Source organism: Gavialis gangeticus, unplaced genomic scaffold (genome assembly GCF_001723915.1).
Source record: "Gavialis gangeticus isolate Ggan-Ray unplaced genomic scaffold, GavGan_comp1, whole genome shotgun sequence".
In the NCBI taxonomy this organism is placed as follows: Eukaryota; Metazoa; Chordata; order Crocodylia; family Gavialidae; genus Gavialis; species Gavialis gangeticus.
This window is the reverse complement of record NW_017728992.1, coordinates 87,246,795-87,261,500: the sequence shown is the minus strand read 5'-3', so window position 1 is coordinate 87,261,500 and position 14,706 is coordinate 87,246,795. Positions and strand designations below refer to the sequence as shown.

The following is a 14,706-nucleotide window of genomic DNA, read 5'->3' as shown; positions in this document are numbered from 1 at the left end:
GGGCATGGTCATTGTCACCCCAAAATCCTTGTCACTTGCACCCACCGATACTCAGTTGATCTGGTCTCTCTCTGTCAGTACATGATCCCAAAGACCCCATCCCAATCCCAAAGACAAGCCACGTGAATCCTCCCCTCCCATTTCTTTCCCATCCCATCCCACCATGTTACAAATATATGTGTTTTTTCTTTTATTTGCTATAACTGCTATGATAACTGCTACGTTATCATAAAATGTTCAGGGTTTAGAGTAGGGGGTGGGTGGGTGTTTGTTGCTGCTTGGTTGATTGGCGATTGCTGTCGATGTTGGTGGTGGTGGCCACAAGCTCTTCTGGCTTTATTTTTTCTGGGTTTTTTGGACTACATTTCCCAGCATTCCTGAGCTCAATGATCTTTGTACAGTTTCCAGTGGGGGCTTCCATTGGAACCCTCCCGTTCCCTGCCCAGGTACACCATCAATCTGTTTGTGTAGTGCCACATATGGCTTTTGGAGGTGAGATGTAAATTGTTTTATAAATGTTTTTGGAATATTTTTGAAAATATGGGCTGCTGTTCATCTTGGTCCCTAACCCACCTAGCTGTAATAGTTAACCTTCTCACCTGTTAGTGTCCTGCCTCGCAATGTGGGGCCCCAGCATCGAGACAGTATGATAGAACATCTCCCTTTTCATTCAGAACATCTCCAGCCACTGCTGGTCGTTCCAAGTCATCAGCATGATTCACTCCCACCAGTCTCAGCTGCTCTTGTGGGCCCACACAATGCAGATTCTGGTCCTTTAGTCCGGTTTCTCAAAAGAGCCCAGTCATCTTCCACTTCTTCACTTTCCTCTGGGTATTCCAAGTCCTCTGGGTACCTGTATCTTCTTCTTCGTATTGTCATTAATGTTGTTAAAGCAGAAACACAACTTGCCACTGAACACTCTAGAACAGTTCCTATCCTTCTCAAGAGTTGCAGCAGTAATCCCCAAGTAAACAGCATTTGCAGAAGCAGTACTGCCACCTCCTCCTCCTCCTGTTCATCCATATCCTCCATATTCTCCATGTTGGAGGACTCTTTACTGCATTGTTCTCCATTGTCATGCATTCCATCCTCATTCTCTGTTTTGCCCCTCTCCATCAGCAGCAGCTTCTCACCTGTCTGCAGCAAGTGGGAGGCAGGAACTACAGGGTGTTCTGTGGTCTGGAGCTTGGTGTAGCTGCTTTTTCAACACTTCACCCCAGGGCATTGGGGTTTTTGCACATCCTTTCATCCTGAGCTTAACAACAACTGCTGTTCTGGTGTAATCAAGCTTGCAAACAAAAAGGGTTTTGCCTACTCCTCTCCTGGTAATGTAGGTTATTCAGAACTTTTGCCACTTCAGGGAAAACAGGCTGTGCTTCTGCAATAAAATTATTTTGCACAAGCAGGCAGATAGGTATCAATTTTTGCAACATTTTGGGCCATTGAGCAGTCATCCCAAAGTACAATGGCCTTATTCACCCTATCACCATGTCTTTGTTGGTAAACTGGGTGCTTCATCACCTTTGGGTGTTTTGACACTTACAGGTAATGACTTCACAATCCTTGGAATTTTCCCAGAGCCTCTTGCAAGTATAGCCTGAGTATAAAGGAGCCCCACCCCACAAATTTTGCCAGCCCCCCCTTTTCACAAATCGCTTTTGCTGTTGATCATGAACTCCTTCGTCATGTCTCAGAAAGCCAAGGCCAACAGTATGAAGCTGACAGCCTAGGAGGCTGATACCTTCCAATGCCTGTGGACACAACTGGACCTGGGAAGAACTGGAGGACTTAATCGACTATTGGTCAAAGCAAAGGATCATAGGCTGTAAAGTAAGAGGAATAAGCCTATTTATTTCAAGATTGCAAAAGGCATGCAGGTGCAAGGGCACAATCATGACTGAACCCAGGTCTGGTGCAAGATCAAGTTCCTGAGATCAGCATTTTACAAAGCAAAAGATGTGAACTCTCATTCTGGGACAGGTTGCACAATTGCTCCCTTCTACAACAAGCTGCTTTTCATTCTCTATAAGGATGCGGGCAACAACCTGGGTATGGAGACTTACAGCACCAGGGTTGGGCCGGAGGGAGGTGGAGGCGGCAGCAGCCCCTCCTGAGTGTGAAACCATGAGCATTTGTCAGATGTATGCAGACTGTTTCCTGCTCCTTGATGACTATGACTGGCAGGAAGAACCGTTGGTCACCATACACTTAGTGCCACTTAGCCCCATTCCAAGAACTAGCACAGATAATGAAGCAGAGGAGGTGGAGGCTCATGAAGAAACCCAGGCGGCTAATACATAATCTACTGCAACCAAGACTCAAGAACATGCTGGACCTGGTAAGTGTCTTGTAATGTGCCTCTTGCCACTGCCAGGAAACTCCCAGGTTCATGCTGGTTGGGTTTGAGGGGCGGGGGGAGAGGGGGAGAAATTCATGGGTTGCTGTAGGTGGCTCACCATGTTCTTTCAGTGGTGGTGCATGACGGGTTCAATAGCTTGTAATGTAACAGATGCCAAACTAATTATTTGCTTTAATTATTTTTTTCCAGCTAGCATGGGCAGTGGCAGCCATGGACCTGTTTCTGAAGTGGGTACTTGTAAGTTTTGGGCAGTACGAGTGGTGCCCCACTGTTGCGGGGTCTGTTTCCATGCCTGCTGGAATTTTATGCACTGCATGGTGGGGGTGAGGATGTGTACTTTCCTCCTCTTGGGGAGAAGGCAACCATTGCTTTTTCCTTTGTTTATCAGACACCATGACCCATGGCCACCTGGAGCAGGGCCCCATGCACACTACAGCAGAGTGCTGCAGAGATTTTCACAGCAAGCAGAGATGGTCCCGTGAAACCTTACCTGAGGTTTTGGTGGAGTCCTCAGTAGCCAGAGCGGAATGCACAGATGACTGGCGGGACAAACTCCATGAGTTGCTGCATAAGCATGATGCCATCCTCGAGGAAGTGTGAGACACCATGAAGAATTTCAAAGACATGGTTGACGAGTCCCATGTTGAATTACAGAGGTCACAGGACACTTTCAGTGATGCCTTTCGGAGCGTGCAGAACTACCTCTTAAATAAGAGGACATGGCGATGTGTTACATGCCACCTCTGGTAAGTGACATCTGTGCCCTGAGGGTGGCAGGGTCATGCCTAGGGGGGTGCGAATACAAGTGACTGTCCCAGGCACAGCACTTTGGGGGCCATGCAGAGACACGCAGAGTGGACGGGGCGACTTCAGTGCCGCTGCCGGCCTCACATCCAGACACTTGCCAATTCCCTTCACCCCTGCCACCTCTCCGGCATGCGACATGGGCTCTGCACAGGGTGGTGGGGCTAATTTGCCCAAGGCCCTGCACCAGTGGTGTACCGTGGTTCTCTGGGGCCCGGGCAACAAGCCCAGGGTGCTGCTGCCCTTGCTCCCACACACCCTGCACAAGCCATCTTCTGTGATGGATTCGGCAGTGGGAGAGAGGTGGAGGTGAGCGGCGTGTAGTGCTAGTGCTCCCTTAGCACCTGCCAATGGCACCCCCTTCGCCTCCACACCCAGGGCGGCTGCCCTGCCTGCCGCTGTTGGTACGCCACTGCCCTGAACCCTGATAGGGTCATCTCTGGTTGTGGGGGGGATGCATTGTTTGGTTCAAATGTATTGTTAACAGGGCTGGTGGAATTTTACAGACATGAAGGAAGGTATGCGAGGTGCACAAGAGACACCAATACAAATACCGATGGTCTTTCTATCCCGCCTCCCTCCAGTTTTTAGATCCCCTTCCACTGCTAGCCACCAGCTGATCAATCCCTGTTGGTGTGACAAGAGGCAGAAAGAGAAAGGTAGAAAGAGAAGATGAAGCAGATGACAACACTTCCTTCAGGATTCTCTCAGCAACTGAACTAATTATGCATTATAATTATAGTTGACTTTCATCCTGACTTACATAGATTTTTAATAACAGGTAATACCAATAATAGGAGTCAATAATACTATTAATTCCAATAGTAATATAATAATAAGAGCTTGTAATAATATTAATATTAATGATGATGTATTAATGGTCAATAATAATTGTAATGGTTCAATTCCTTATCCCAGCATTTCAAAGCAGGTAGATCTGCCTTATCATGCTTCTCCAGCTGCCTCTTGCAGCATGCATACCACACATCCTTGGCGCACATTACATACATCCTGAGCCTCCACCATATATATATAGCCAATATATGATATAGACTTATGTTATATAGACTTACATTATATAGACTTATAATTACAGTTCAATTCCTTATAATGAGAAAGCAGATACTGGGCATAAGGCAAGTGATTATGCACCCTCCCTGCCTCTTTCACCATGGGGGCAGCGGTGGGGAATGCCTACCTCCTGGTTCAAGCTCCAACCTAGGTCCCTCTATTTCCATGGCTGGGCCTTCTGGTTTGTGGAAAAGTACTGAATTCTGAGCCTGATGCTGCGCCAGAAGGAGAGCAAGGCTTTCTTCTTGCCCTGCTCCTTGGTTGCTGGCGAGGCCACAAATGAAGCTGAGGCTATTTTCAGTTGGACACTACGCAGTATAAAACGTATCATTGAGGGAACTCATGTTCATTGGGTGACAGTCCCCTTACTAGCCTATTATCAAGTGACTGTTGATGTAAATAAACATGTAAAGAAATGTGTAATTAATGTGTACTAAAGTAAATATATACATTATATATCTTCCCTGTCTCCCTGATCTTTGTGTCTCTCTCTCTTTCCCATTTGTGCACCGTTGCCTCTGCTCTCTTTTCCCGATCTTCCGTCTCCCTGATCTTCATTCTCCCCATTGCACTCCACTACCTCTGCTTTCTCTCCCTGATCTTCCCTGTCTCTCCCTCTCTTTCTGTTCCCATTTGTGTCTGCCTTCTCTCCCCAGTCTTTCCTGCATCCCACAGCCCCTCTCCGGTTCCCCGGCTCCCCCAACCTGGCTCCTGGCATCTGCAGCTCACCTGCAGCTTTTCCCCAACACCCTCAGCATCCGCGGCTCCCCCGCAGCCCCTCTCCGGTTCCGGACTCCCTCCAGCCCCAGTTTTCCTGTCCCTGTACCTCTCGGCTCCCCCGCAGTCTCTCGGCTCTGGCTCTGGCCTCTGTGCCAGCTTTCCCCTGGCATTGCTCCTCCACTCTGTCACCTTTTGGCTTTTTCCTTTGATCAATTAATACCAACTAACCTTGAGTAACCCTAAGCCCCAGTGACCTCAAGTAACCCCAGGGGCCACAGTGACCCCAAGTAACCCCAACCCCAAGTGACCCCGAATAACTCTGGGGCATATTGACCCCGAGTAACCCCAGGGCCACTTGACCTCAAGTAACCCCAAGCACCAAGTTACCCAAATGTCCCCTAATGTTAACACACAGCCACGAAAGTGCGTGTTTGTGTGTTTGTGTGTGTGCATATAGTTTTGTATGAACCCATAGAGTGTTTGTGTAGTTTGTGTGTGTGTATATAATTTTGTGTCACGCCCTCCTGTCTAACAGTGCAATATTGAGATCCCGAATGTTGATCTGGTGCATGTCAAGTCAACACCAGGGTCTGGGTAGTAGGCCCATGCCTGCAGGCTCTTTGCCCTACTCGCCCTGCTCTGCCTTACACCTCTTTGTTGCACCCTTGTAACTTTTGAATCATTGCTGGCCACAAAGGAAGCTGAGCTTTCTTCACTGGCTTTGGCCCAAGCATCAGCTCAAGTTGCACAGGTTTTTCAGGCCCATTTCATAGTCTTCTCACCCTCCTCCTAGTTACTGGCCATGTCCCGGCAAATTGGGACTGGGGTACATGTCTTCTGGCACCCATCCACCACTCTGTCTCCTTGAGGCTTCTGTCTCCTTGAGTTTCTTCTCTGACTTGCAGAAAGAAAGAAGATTTTAAGTAAATAATGTCGGATAACAGGAAGTAGTATAACAGAAGGGGGGATTTTCCTCCCCAGCACCTTTACAATATAAAATATTGTAAAACCTCTATAAAATGGCACCTACGTGTCTGCCTGCCTGCCTCCCTCCCTCTCTCTTCTTCTTGCAAGAAATGCTGGCTGCATTGAAATGGGGCGAGTAGGGCAATGCTTGGGCACTAGCACTGGCCAAGCATTCGACTTCCCTCCATCTGATAACAGTCCACCTGGCAACTTTCCAGTAATGCCATGACTCCATAAAAGTCGCACGGTCATAAGCTCTCTGAAAACCACTCCACCCACCCCTCATTGGCCATGCAGACCAAAAATAAAACACTGCTCGGACACTGCCAGTAACCAGGAAGGGCTAGTAACCAGGCTGGCTGCCTCCCTCTCTCTTGTCCTCCCACCATGCTGCCCTCCATCCATCCTTCACCAAGTGACATACTGCATGTGATTGGAGAAAGGGAACACTCATACTTATTATACAACAACAGTTGTTTGATAGTGGTAATACTGAGGGATTAATCAAGGGATTACTCAAGGGACCTTGGGAGCATATTGTGAGTTGGGGTTTTGTCCTATTGTATTGCATTTGCTGGCAATGGCTGTACTGTATAAAAAACGTATTCACCAGTTGATTACCAATGGCATTGTTGAATAAAACAAAAATGTGTATACTGTTTTAGCTTTATTGTGATTTCTCAATAGAATTGATTGCAATTCAGTTTATTGTGAAAAAAAAAAGATAAGGAACAAAAAATTCTGATTTGTATTTTTTCTTGTTTGATTTCAAGGCATACACCAGGGAGCAGGTGAGCGGTTTGCAGATAGGCAGGGGCAGGAGTGCAGTAGCTTCCTAGGCTGGACACAAAGCTGGTCAGGGGCCGTATTTCAGATTGGTTGGTTTCCCCTCCAGGCACCTCAATAATATGTCTGGGGATAGCCATCTGCTGCATAATACTTCTAGCCTCTCCATAGGAAGCAGAGTGCTTTTTGAAACCCTGGCCTTGGGTGATTAGCAGCTCTGTGCTAGGATGACTCCCTGAGGTAGCTGAGACCCATCTGATGGGGACATGCCAATACCTAGTGTAGGAGAAGGAGGTATTACAAATTTCTTGAATTTGGATTAAAAGAAGTTCTCCCATGATGCTTTCTTTGAATACAGTTGATTCTGCAGAGGCCTAGAGGTAGTTGAACAGATTACCCTGGGCTGCCTTGGGAGTGCTGTTCCTTGTTCCCCTCTCACCTTCTCCCTGGCCTTTAAGAAGGCTGAGAGGAGAGATATGGCAAGGTAGGACAAAGCAATCCTGAACAAAATCTAATTAACTCTGTCCGGGGGAGAGCGGGTTGTAGCCAGCTGGTGGGGAGTGGGTTGCAGTCCACCTTGTAACTCTTTACAACTCTTTCCAGTAATGCCATGACTCTGTACAACCTCCCAAGCACAGCATCCCCATGCTGAGGTGGGCATGGTCTCCAAAAACCACCCCAATCACTCACCCACCCCAAAGAAAACTTGACACATATATAGAGCAAAAATAAACACTTTATTCAAAATGGTTTATTACAAAAATGGGATCTTCCTCCCCAGCTGCTTCACAATATAAAATATATACAAAATGTAAAAAAAAGAAAAAAACCCTGCAAACCTGAACATAAAGTTCTTTCTTTCACTCTCTTAACTCTCTTCATTCATTACTGGTTGCTGCCCCCGGTCAGTTCCACCCATGAAAGTTTTCTGCAAGGAGGGGGAAAGAGGAAGAAGAGGAAGAGGAGCGGGGTTTGGAGCAAAATAAAAAAACGGACTTTTGCTTTCCCCCCCCACACAAGGTTGGTGGGACTTATTACCTAAATATTACCTGGGACGCTGCATATCCTGGGCATCGGGTCTGGCAGGCAATGTCCTGCCCCTGGACTTTTGGTCGTGGTTCTGAAATGGACTGTGATGAAGTTCAGAAAGGTTGCAATACTGAAGGAAGTCATGTACCCACTCACTCCAAAGTTTCAAGCTACTTGCAAAAAACTTACCATTATGGTGATACTGTAGCTGTAGTCAGGAGCTACGCCCACTGCAGTGGCAGCACACGATGGAGGGCATGAGGGGTGTAGGTGGAGTGTACATGGGAGGACAGGAGGACAGGAGGGTACATGGGTGGAGGTGGGATGACATACACTATAGGTGGCAGGGGGGTGGAAGAATTAAAATTTCTTTTTGTTAAAATTAAAATAATAATTTTGCTGAGCGGACCTGACCTGAACCTGTGGCCACTCCACTGCGTGCTGTGAGGGAGGAGGGAGGGGTGAGGAGTGAAGTTGGGTAAAAAAAAACACACAGCAACATCTACTGGTTAAAGGCCGGAACACATCACCCCATCATGGCAGAGGGGATTAATTAGAAGTCTTTGGAGTCTCTGGCTGTTTGCATGAACAAATCCACAGTTGGGGCGGTATAACTGGAAAGCGTGGCAAATTAACACGTAGTGTTAGTTTAAGGTACTAAATTAACTTTTAGAGCAACAGGAAATCTCGGGTCGTGTAAACACAAACTTTGTTGCGTCGGCATAAACGGGAAATATTGTTTCATCTACACATGCCCTAAATTCCTTCTCAGTTCTGCCAATTATGCTAGCTAAGTGAACCCTGTAAATTGACTTTCTGCTGATGGGGATAATTACTGCTATTTTGTTGATAGAAACTTATTTTACATTTTATAGATACCATTGCATATGATCTCTTTCATTTGGATTATCTACCTTTGGACTTCTATTCTACAAGAAACATTGTAGAAATTACATAAAGCACTGTTTGCTATTTAAATGAATTAGACTCATAACTAGGGAGCTACTGAAATCATGATTGTGCAATTTTTGTGGAAACCATGATTTTGAGTGGGCTCTGTGCCTTTGGTGGGCTCACTGCAAAAATAAATAAATAAATAGAACTGGCAAGGAGAAAAGCGTGCAGGAAGCCTGGCAGTCTTGGAGTACAGGAGGGAAGGTGGAGGGGGGCAGGGTGGGGGTGGGGAAGATGGAGGCAGGGAGGGGCAAGGATGTCTCTACAGGGGGCAGGGTTATGCAAATAATGGAATGAAGAGGGAGGGAGGCTGAGTGATTCCCAATGAGAGTGCTGGTGGGTGGAACATGGGTGGGGTTATGTACATGATTAAATGATAGGTGGGGAAAGGAGTGGGAAGGTGGCACTAGAGGCAAGATGATGCAAATGAAGGATTGGGGCTATGGAAGGGAGGTGGGGTGGGGCTGGCTCTGTCCTCCTCCCCCTCCCTCCCCTGCCACCCCCTCTGTCTTCCCCCTCCCCCCGTGCTCCAAGACTGCATACCCCAAGGTATTTCCCCTGTTTCTGGTCTTTGCTGGATGCCCACTTCTACCATCTGCTACATATGTCAGGGTGTTTTTAAGCCTTCCTCAGAGGTGTTGGGTGTTGGCTACAGTCAAGGCTGGGGACTTTAACTGGGGGTCAGTAAGGAATTTTACCCCATGGTCAGATTGGTACAGATGGTTTTCACTTTCCTCTTTAGCTGGGGGTGTGGCCATTTACCTGGGACCTTTTGAGCATATTTTGACAACATTTAATAGAAGCAGGACATTGGGTGCCATGGTTCGCTTGCTTTACCTGTGGCAGGTTAGGATGTTAGGTCTATATTGTATGAGGGTTGATGGTAGTCTTATGTAGATTTTAGATTATGGATTTGTATAGGATGGTGTGGATAGGTATGATCCTGCCTCAGACGGGGTTGGACGAGATGACCTCTGGACGTCTCTATAACTTTATGAGTCTGTTTCATCATGAGCCTCAGGTTCCCAAAGATAATCTGCCTACTTAATGACCTGGTTTACTCTATCATATCTGAGTCTAATTGCTATATAACTCTGCTTGCATTTTTGTAATGCCTTCCATCTAAGAATGTCAAAGTTCTTTACAGACCCTAATTAATTTAGTTCCTCTGTGATAAGTAAGCATTATGATTCCAGTATTATAGATTGGGAAAAGTGGAGCACAGATAAAAAGTTACATGACTTTCACTAGGGCACATAGAACAACTCTATAAATGAGAGAGAACTATTGAACAATTATCAGTAACGGGCTACCCTTGACCCAGTACAGGAGATGGTTAATTATTGTTGTAGCTATGTATAAAATACCCTTTCAGCACCATTACATAAAGTATAATTAGCATTAGTTGTCATAAATATATCTTTCTTTTTTTGGAGCCTATGGAATAGGTAACTGCAGAACTTGGATATCCTCACTCTGAAGAATGTGCCTAAACAAATGAGCCAGTGATTCTCAACCAAGGTGCCATACAGTCCTTTTAAGGTACCACAGAATATTAGCATGTTTGGTGTGCAAACATCTACATATGATTCATAAGAGACATCAAAGGAAATAATAACAATGCATTTAAGTACATTAAAAGCCAAAGATATGCCAGGGAGTCATTCGGGCCTTTGGATGATCAAAATGTAAAAGGGGTGCTAAAGGATGACAGAGCCATTGGTGAGAAGCTAAACACATTCTTTGCATCTGTCTTCACTGTGGAAGATGTTAGAGAGATTCCCTGACCAGATCCACGCCTTTCTAGGGACAAGTCAGTGGAGCTGAACCAAGCTGAAGTTTCAGTAGATGAGGTCTGTAACAGGGTCCTGCCCCAGGGATGGTTGTGATACCCTTGATACCCCCTTAGCCCGTGTCTCCTTTAACTCTCTCTAGGGCGATCACCCCATCTGCTCACCTGCCATGCCTTGAAGTATTTGTATTTAGAAATGGGAGGCTACCCCAGGGCTCTCCAAGCAAGATCTTGCTCATGAATGCCAGCGTTGCTGCTTCTCACCTTAAGAGCTAATTATGTGGCTTCCTTGTCTTCCTTTATAGCCAAACCCAACCCTTGCAGCTTCTACTGATCACTCTGACTTTCTGCACTCTCTTCCCCTCCTGGGCTCAGGCCTCTACCTCCTTCTGCCTACATCCAGGCACTTCAGCTGTCTTGGCTACTCCCAGATGCAGTCCTGGGTCCCTGACCCTGTCTCTACCTCTCCCAGGTGCTGGGCCCCTGACTCTGACTCTGTCGTTCTCTGGACTAAAGGTCCCTGACTGTGTCAGTGGCCCCCTCAGCCTTTAACCCCTACCCCTGGGAGCTCCCTAACGTGGTGAGGTCTGCAGCTGCCCCTGCAGCACTCTGCATGGGGCTGAGCCCCACCTGCTCCTGCCCAGGGTGCCTTGCACCATGGTTCTGCCCAGGGTTTGAATTACACTTCGACTCTTGATGGGGTCTTCAGTGGTGGCAGCTGTAACCTGGAAGGAGCAGCCACCACCACCTGAGCTGCTTAGAAATGTGCAGGGCAGGCTGGGAGCTGTCATCCCTTATGGGGGAGCTTATGGGGGCCTCCCATCTCTTATGAGAGGGCTCTCGTCTCTTCTAGGAACCTGGCAGGGAGGGTGGAACCTTTTTTGTTCAATCCAAAAGTAAACATTTTGAATATTTACTTCTGAATAATTGATTATTGGTAAATTTTAAAACAAGATGTCATTAAAAACATGTTCAGTTATTTGTCAGCCAAAACAATTTGACAAAACATACGTTAATTTGAAAATAATTTTGATGGACCTAAACAATATATTTAAAAAATGATACTTTGACTGAAAAAAATTACTTAGTCACTAGTTGTTCTTTTGCTTTAAGCTTTGACTACATTAATAGATCATGCAAACTGCAGAATAATGGCTTTTTTGACAGATGAATCACTCAATGACTGGAAACAATTCTTCTGGAAAAAATGAGGCATTGTTCTGTAGAAATATAATCAACCATGTACGGTAAGAGAGAGGCGTGCTTCACAAAAAACAGCAAACAAAAATAGCCATTTAGGAACAGTACTATGAATTCAAGAACTTAGAAAACATTAAAGCTGTTTTATATTACAGAAAATGTGTAACCTGCTAGCTCTTTTGAAGAAGCAGTTCCTTAGGCTACATGATGTCCTACTGCCTAAACGTCCCTAAACATTGCTGTTTTCTGGTTAGCAAGTATCGGATGGTCCCAAATGAGTGCACAAATGCGCAGCTTTGTTATTCTATTTTATTTTACAGTAAAACCTCTTCGTATTTCAGAAATGTGTAATTTTATTAGAATATTCAACAACATTTGATTTCATTTTAAATTACAGGATTTCAAACACCAAGCATGACCAGCTTTACTTGTTTTATCATTATTTACACTGTGCATTTTTTACAGCTTGCTTACTATATAGCAAATTATGAAAAATTAACTTCAGTTTCTTTGCATAAGATTGGAAAATGTGAAGTATCTTCAAAGCTATATGATTATAGCTCTGCAATCCAGGCTGGCATCTTTTTTGAAGGCTGATTCTTATAGTGCAGCTTCAACATCAAAAGCATTAAAACATCATTCCTATCTACTCATTCATTCTAGGTTTCCATTCAAAATTATCCATCCTATTTTTCAAAACTCCCTACAAATTTGCTACAAGTGATTCTCACAGGCTTGACCAACTTCCCTTCTGGAATAAGTGGGCACAACTTAATTCCTCTAACTTCTAGAAGGATGATTTGCAAATCTTTCTCTGCTGGCTAGCGTCTTTCTCTAGATTCGAACTCATACATGGAAGTGCTTCTGAGGCATCGCTTCTTGAATATTTGGCTGTCAGGGTAATATGCCAAAGTCCGAACTACTCATCTCTGTTCCATAAGCCTTAGCCATTTCTCATTCTCTGTAGCTATCAACAGTTTTACCATTTTTCCTGCCTAATTAGCCTATGTCAAGGTACAGGTGTTTTAAACTTTCATTATAACACTAGCTAATTGCCCATCAGGAATGACTTATTTCAGAGAGTGTTTACATGCTCTGACCCCTCCTCACCCTTCACGGGCAGCCATGTAAAGACTCCCTCCACTGCCGCTGCCTCCTCCTCCTCTAGCCTCCGGTGCAGGGGCTCCATCTTTCTGCCCAGTTCCCTTCCCCTCCGTTCCTCCCCACCACCATGACCCCCTGCTGCTGCCCTCCCATCCTTTCTTCCCTGCTGCCCGGCCCCGACAACAGCCACCACCAAGACCCCCCCTTCGCCTCCCCCTGCCTGTTCAGGCCCACACAGCCTCCCTTCCTCCCCACCTCTTTCCCTTCCCTGCTGGCTGTTGTTGGGGCCCCCTTCCTGTTCCCCTCCCTCCCTTCCTCCCTCTCTGCCACCTGGCCCCAGCAACCACCACCCTAACTCCCATCTTCACCTCCCTCCACTCCGCTCCCCTCCCTTCCTGCCTGCCACCTTCCCCTCCCCATCTCTGCTGACTGTTCTGGGGGAAGTCAGGGATGGGGGGTGCTGCCACCATCACCCCTGCTTCGCCCTCAGGCAGGGAGGCATGGGGAAACCCTGCTGCTAGGGTGGTCACGGCATGTTTGTCTTCACCACAAACTTCGCTGGCAGCAACTCAAACATGGCCCGCGCAGCCAATTGCCGCCCACCCTCTCAGCGGTGCATGCGCAATTGGTCAAGTGTTACGGACAGACAGACAAGCAAAAGCCCTTTATTATATAAGAATTATCATGTAATAGCAGTGGCTTAGTATATACCGCATAATGGATACCTGACTATTCATCACCAGTCTTTCCATTATAACTCACCCCCACTTGATCATTTTGTACCTTGGCCTCTACAGAAATCTGTTTTACCTTTTTTATCTTCTTTGCCCCATTCTTTTCCATTCCACACAAAACTTGACTGCAAAATGTAACATCTATTGCTTTAACTGCTTTTAATCCACTTGCAGATTACTTTACCTGTTTTCTTTCATTTTTCTATGCCAAGTTTAAGTTATTTGTCCTGACCTTCAACTCCAGTAACACCTTTAGCACAGGGAATGGGGCACAGGAGTTCATAATTGTTTTAGAGTTTGTAATTAAAGTAAAGCAAATTGCTTCATGTCCTTTTCTTTTTTCTGTTTCTAGTGAGGGATCTCATTTTCTAGGGCAGGTGCTGTGGGAGGTGGGGAATGTGCAGGAGTCACGCTAGCATGAAGTAAAAGAGGGGAACCACAGGGGTATTATAAAAGGACCTCTTGAATGCATGGGTGGGTCTAGGATTTTGAAGAGTGGGGTGCAGGTGGAGGGTGCAGGATTTTGAAGCAGCAGGGTGCAACATCACGTATAACACAAAACACATTGTTCCTTAAGTGAAAAGGCAGCTAGAAGATTTACTAATATGCCAGAGGCCCAGTGCTGTATAAGATCGAAGCAAAAATATAACTTTATTGGAACGTGTACTCATTTACTAGGTTGTAAACTTTAAAAAACACAACAAACTAGCCAAAAGAGCCCCAAGATACGGTTGTATTAGCCCTGCAGCCCCTAGAGTTCAGCCTACATCTCTCCTACAACAAAATCCGGCCTTCGAGAGCGTCCTGACAGCGCACCCAGCCCTTCACGGTCAGTCGTGGCTGCCCCTGGGTTCACGTCAAGGTGTGTAGCTAGAGTTGGGAGCAGGCTGCAGCGCAGGAGGACCCGAGAGACTTGACCAGGAGCGGTTAGTGGGTACGGGGGGGAGGCTAGGGTTCTACAGAGGGCGAGATGCGTCGTCTCCTTTAATCCAACACATTTTTCTTCAGGAAAGAGGATCACTGCGCCCCCGGCCGTCAGCGCGACACGGAACCAGAGACGAGCCGCGCTGCCAGGAGCTCGCAGCCCAGGCAGAGCCGGCCTCCCGCCGCTGGGGGCACTGTGCGTACGGGGGGAGCGGCGGCTTGGCCCGCGCACAGCGCCCCCTAACGGCCGCGGGCGAGCAGGG

The 14,706-nt window shown here is 46.6% G+C and overlaps 1 long non-coding RNA gene across 1 annotated transcript; it reads left to right on the top strand.

Moving 5' to 3' along the window:
- The first annotated feature begins 2,136 nt into the window (after window positions 1-2,136).
- Window positions 2,137-2,837, top strand: LOC109299579. The gene is made up of 2 exons (XR_002097920.1): window positions 2,137-2,338; window positions 2,549-2,837. It is a non-coding gene; the product is annotated as an uncharacterized LOC109299579 (long non-coding RNA).
- The last annotated feature ends 11,869 nt before the right edge of the window (window positions 2,838-14,706 follow it).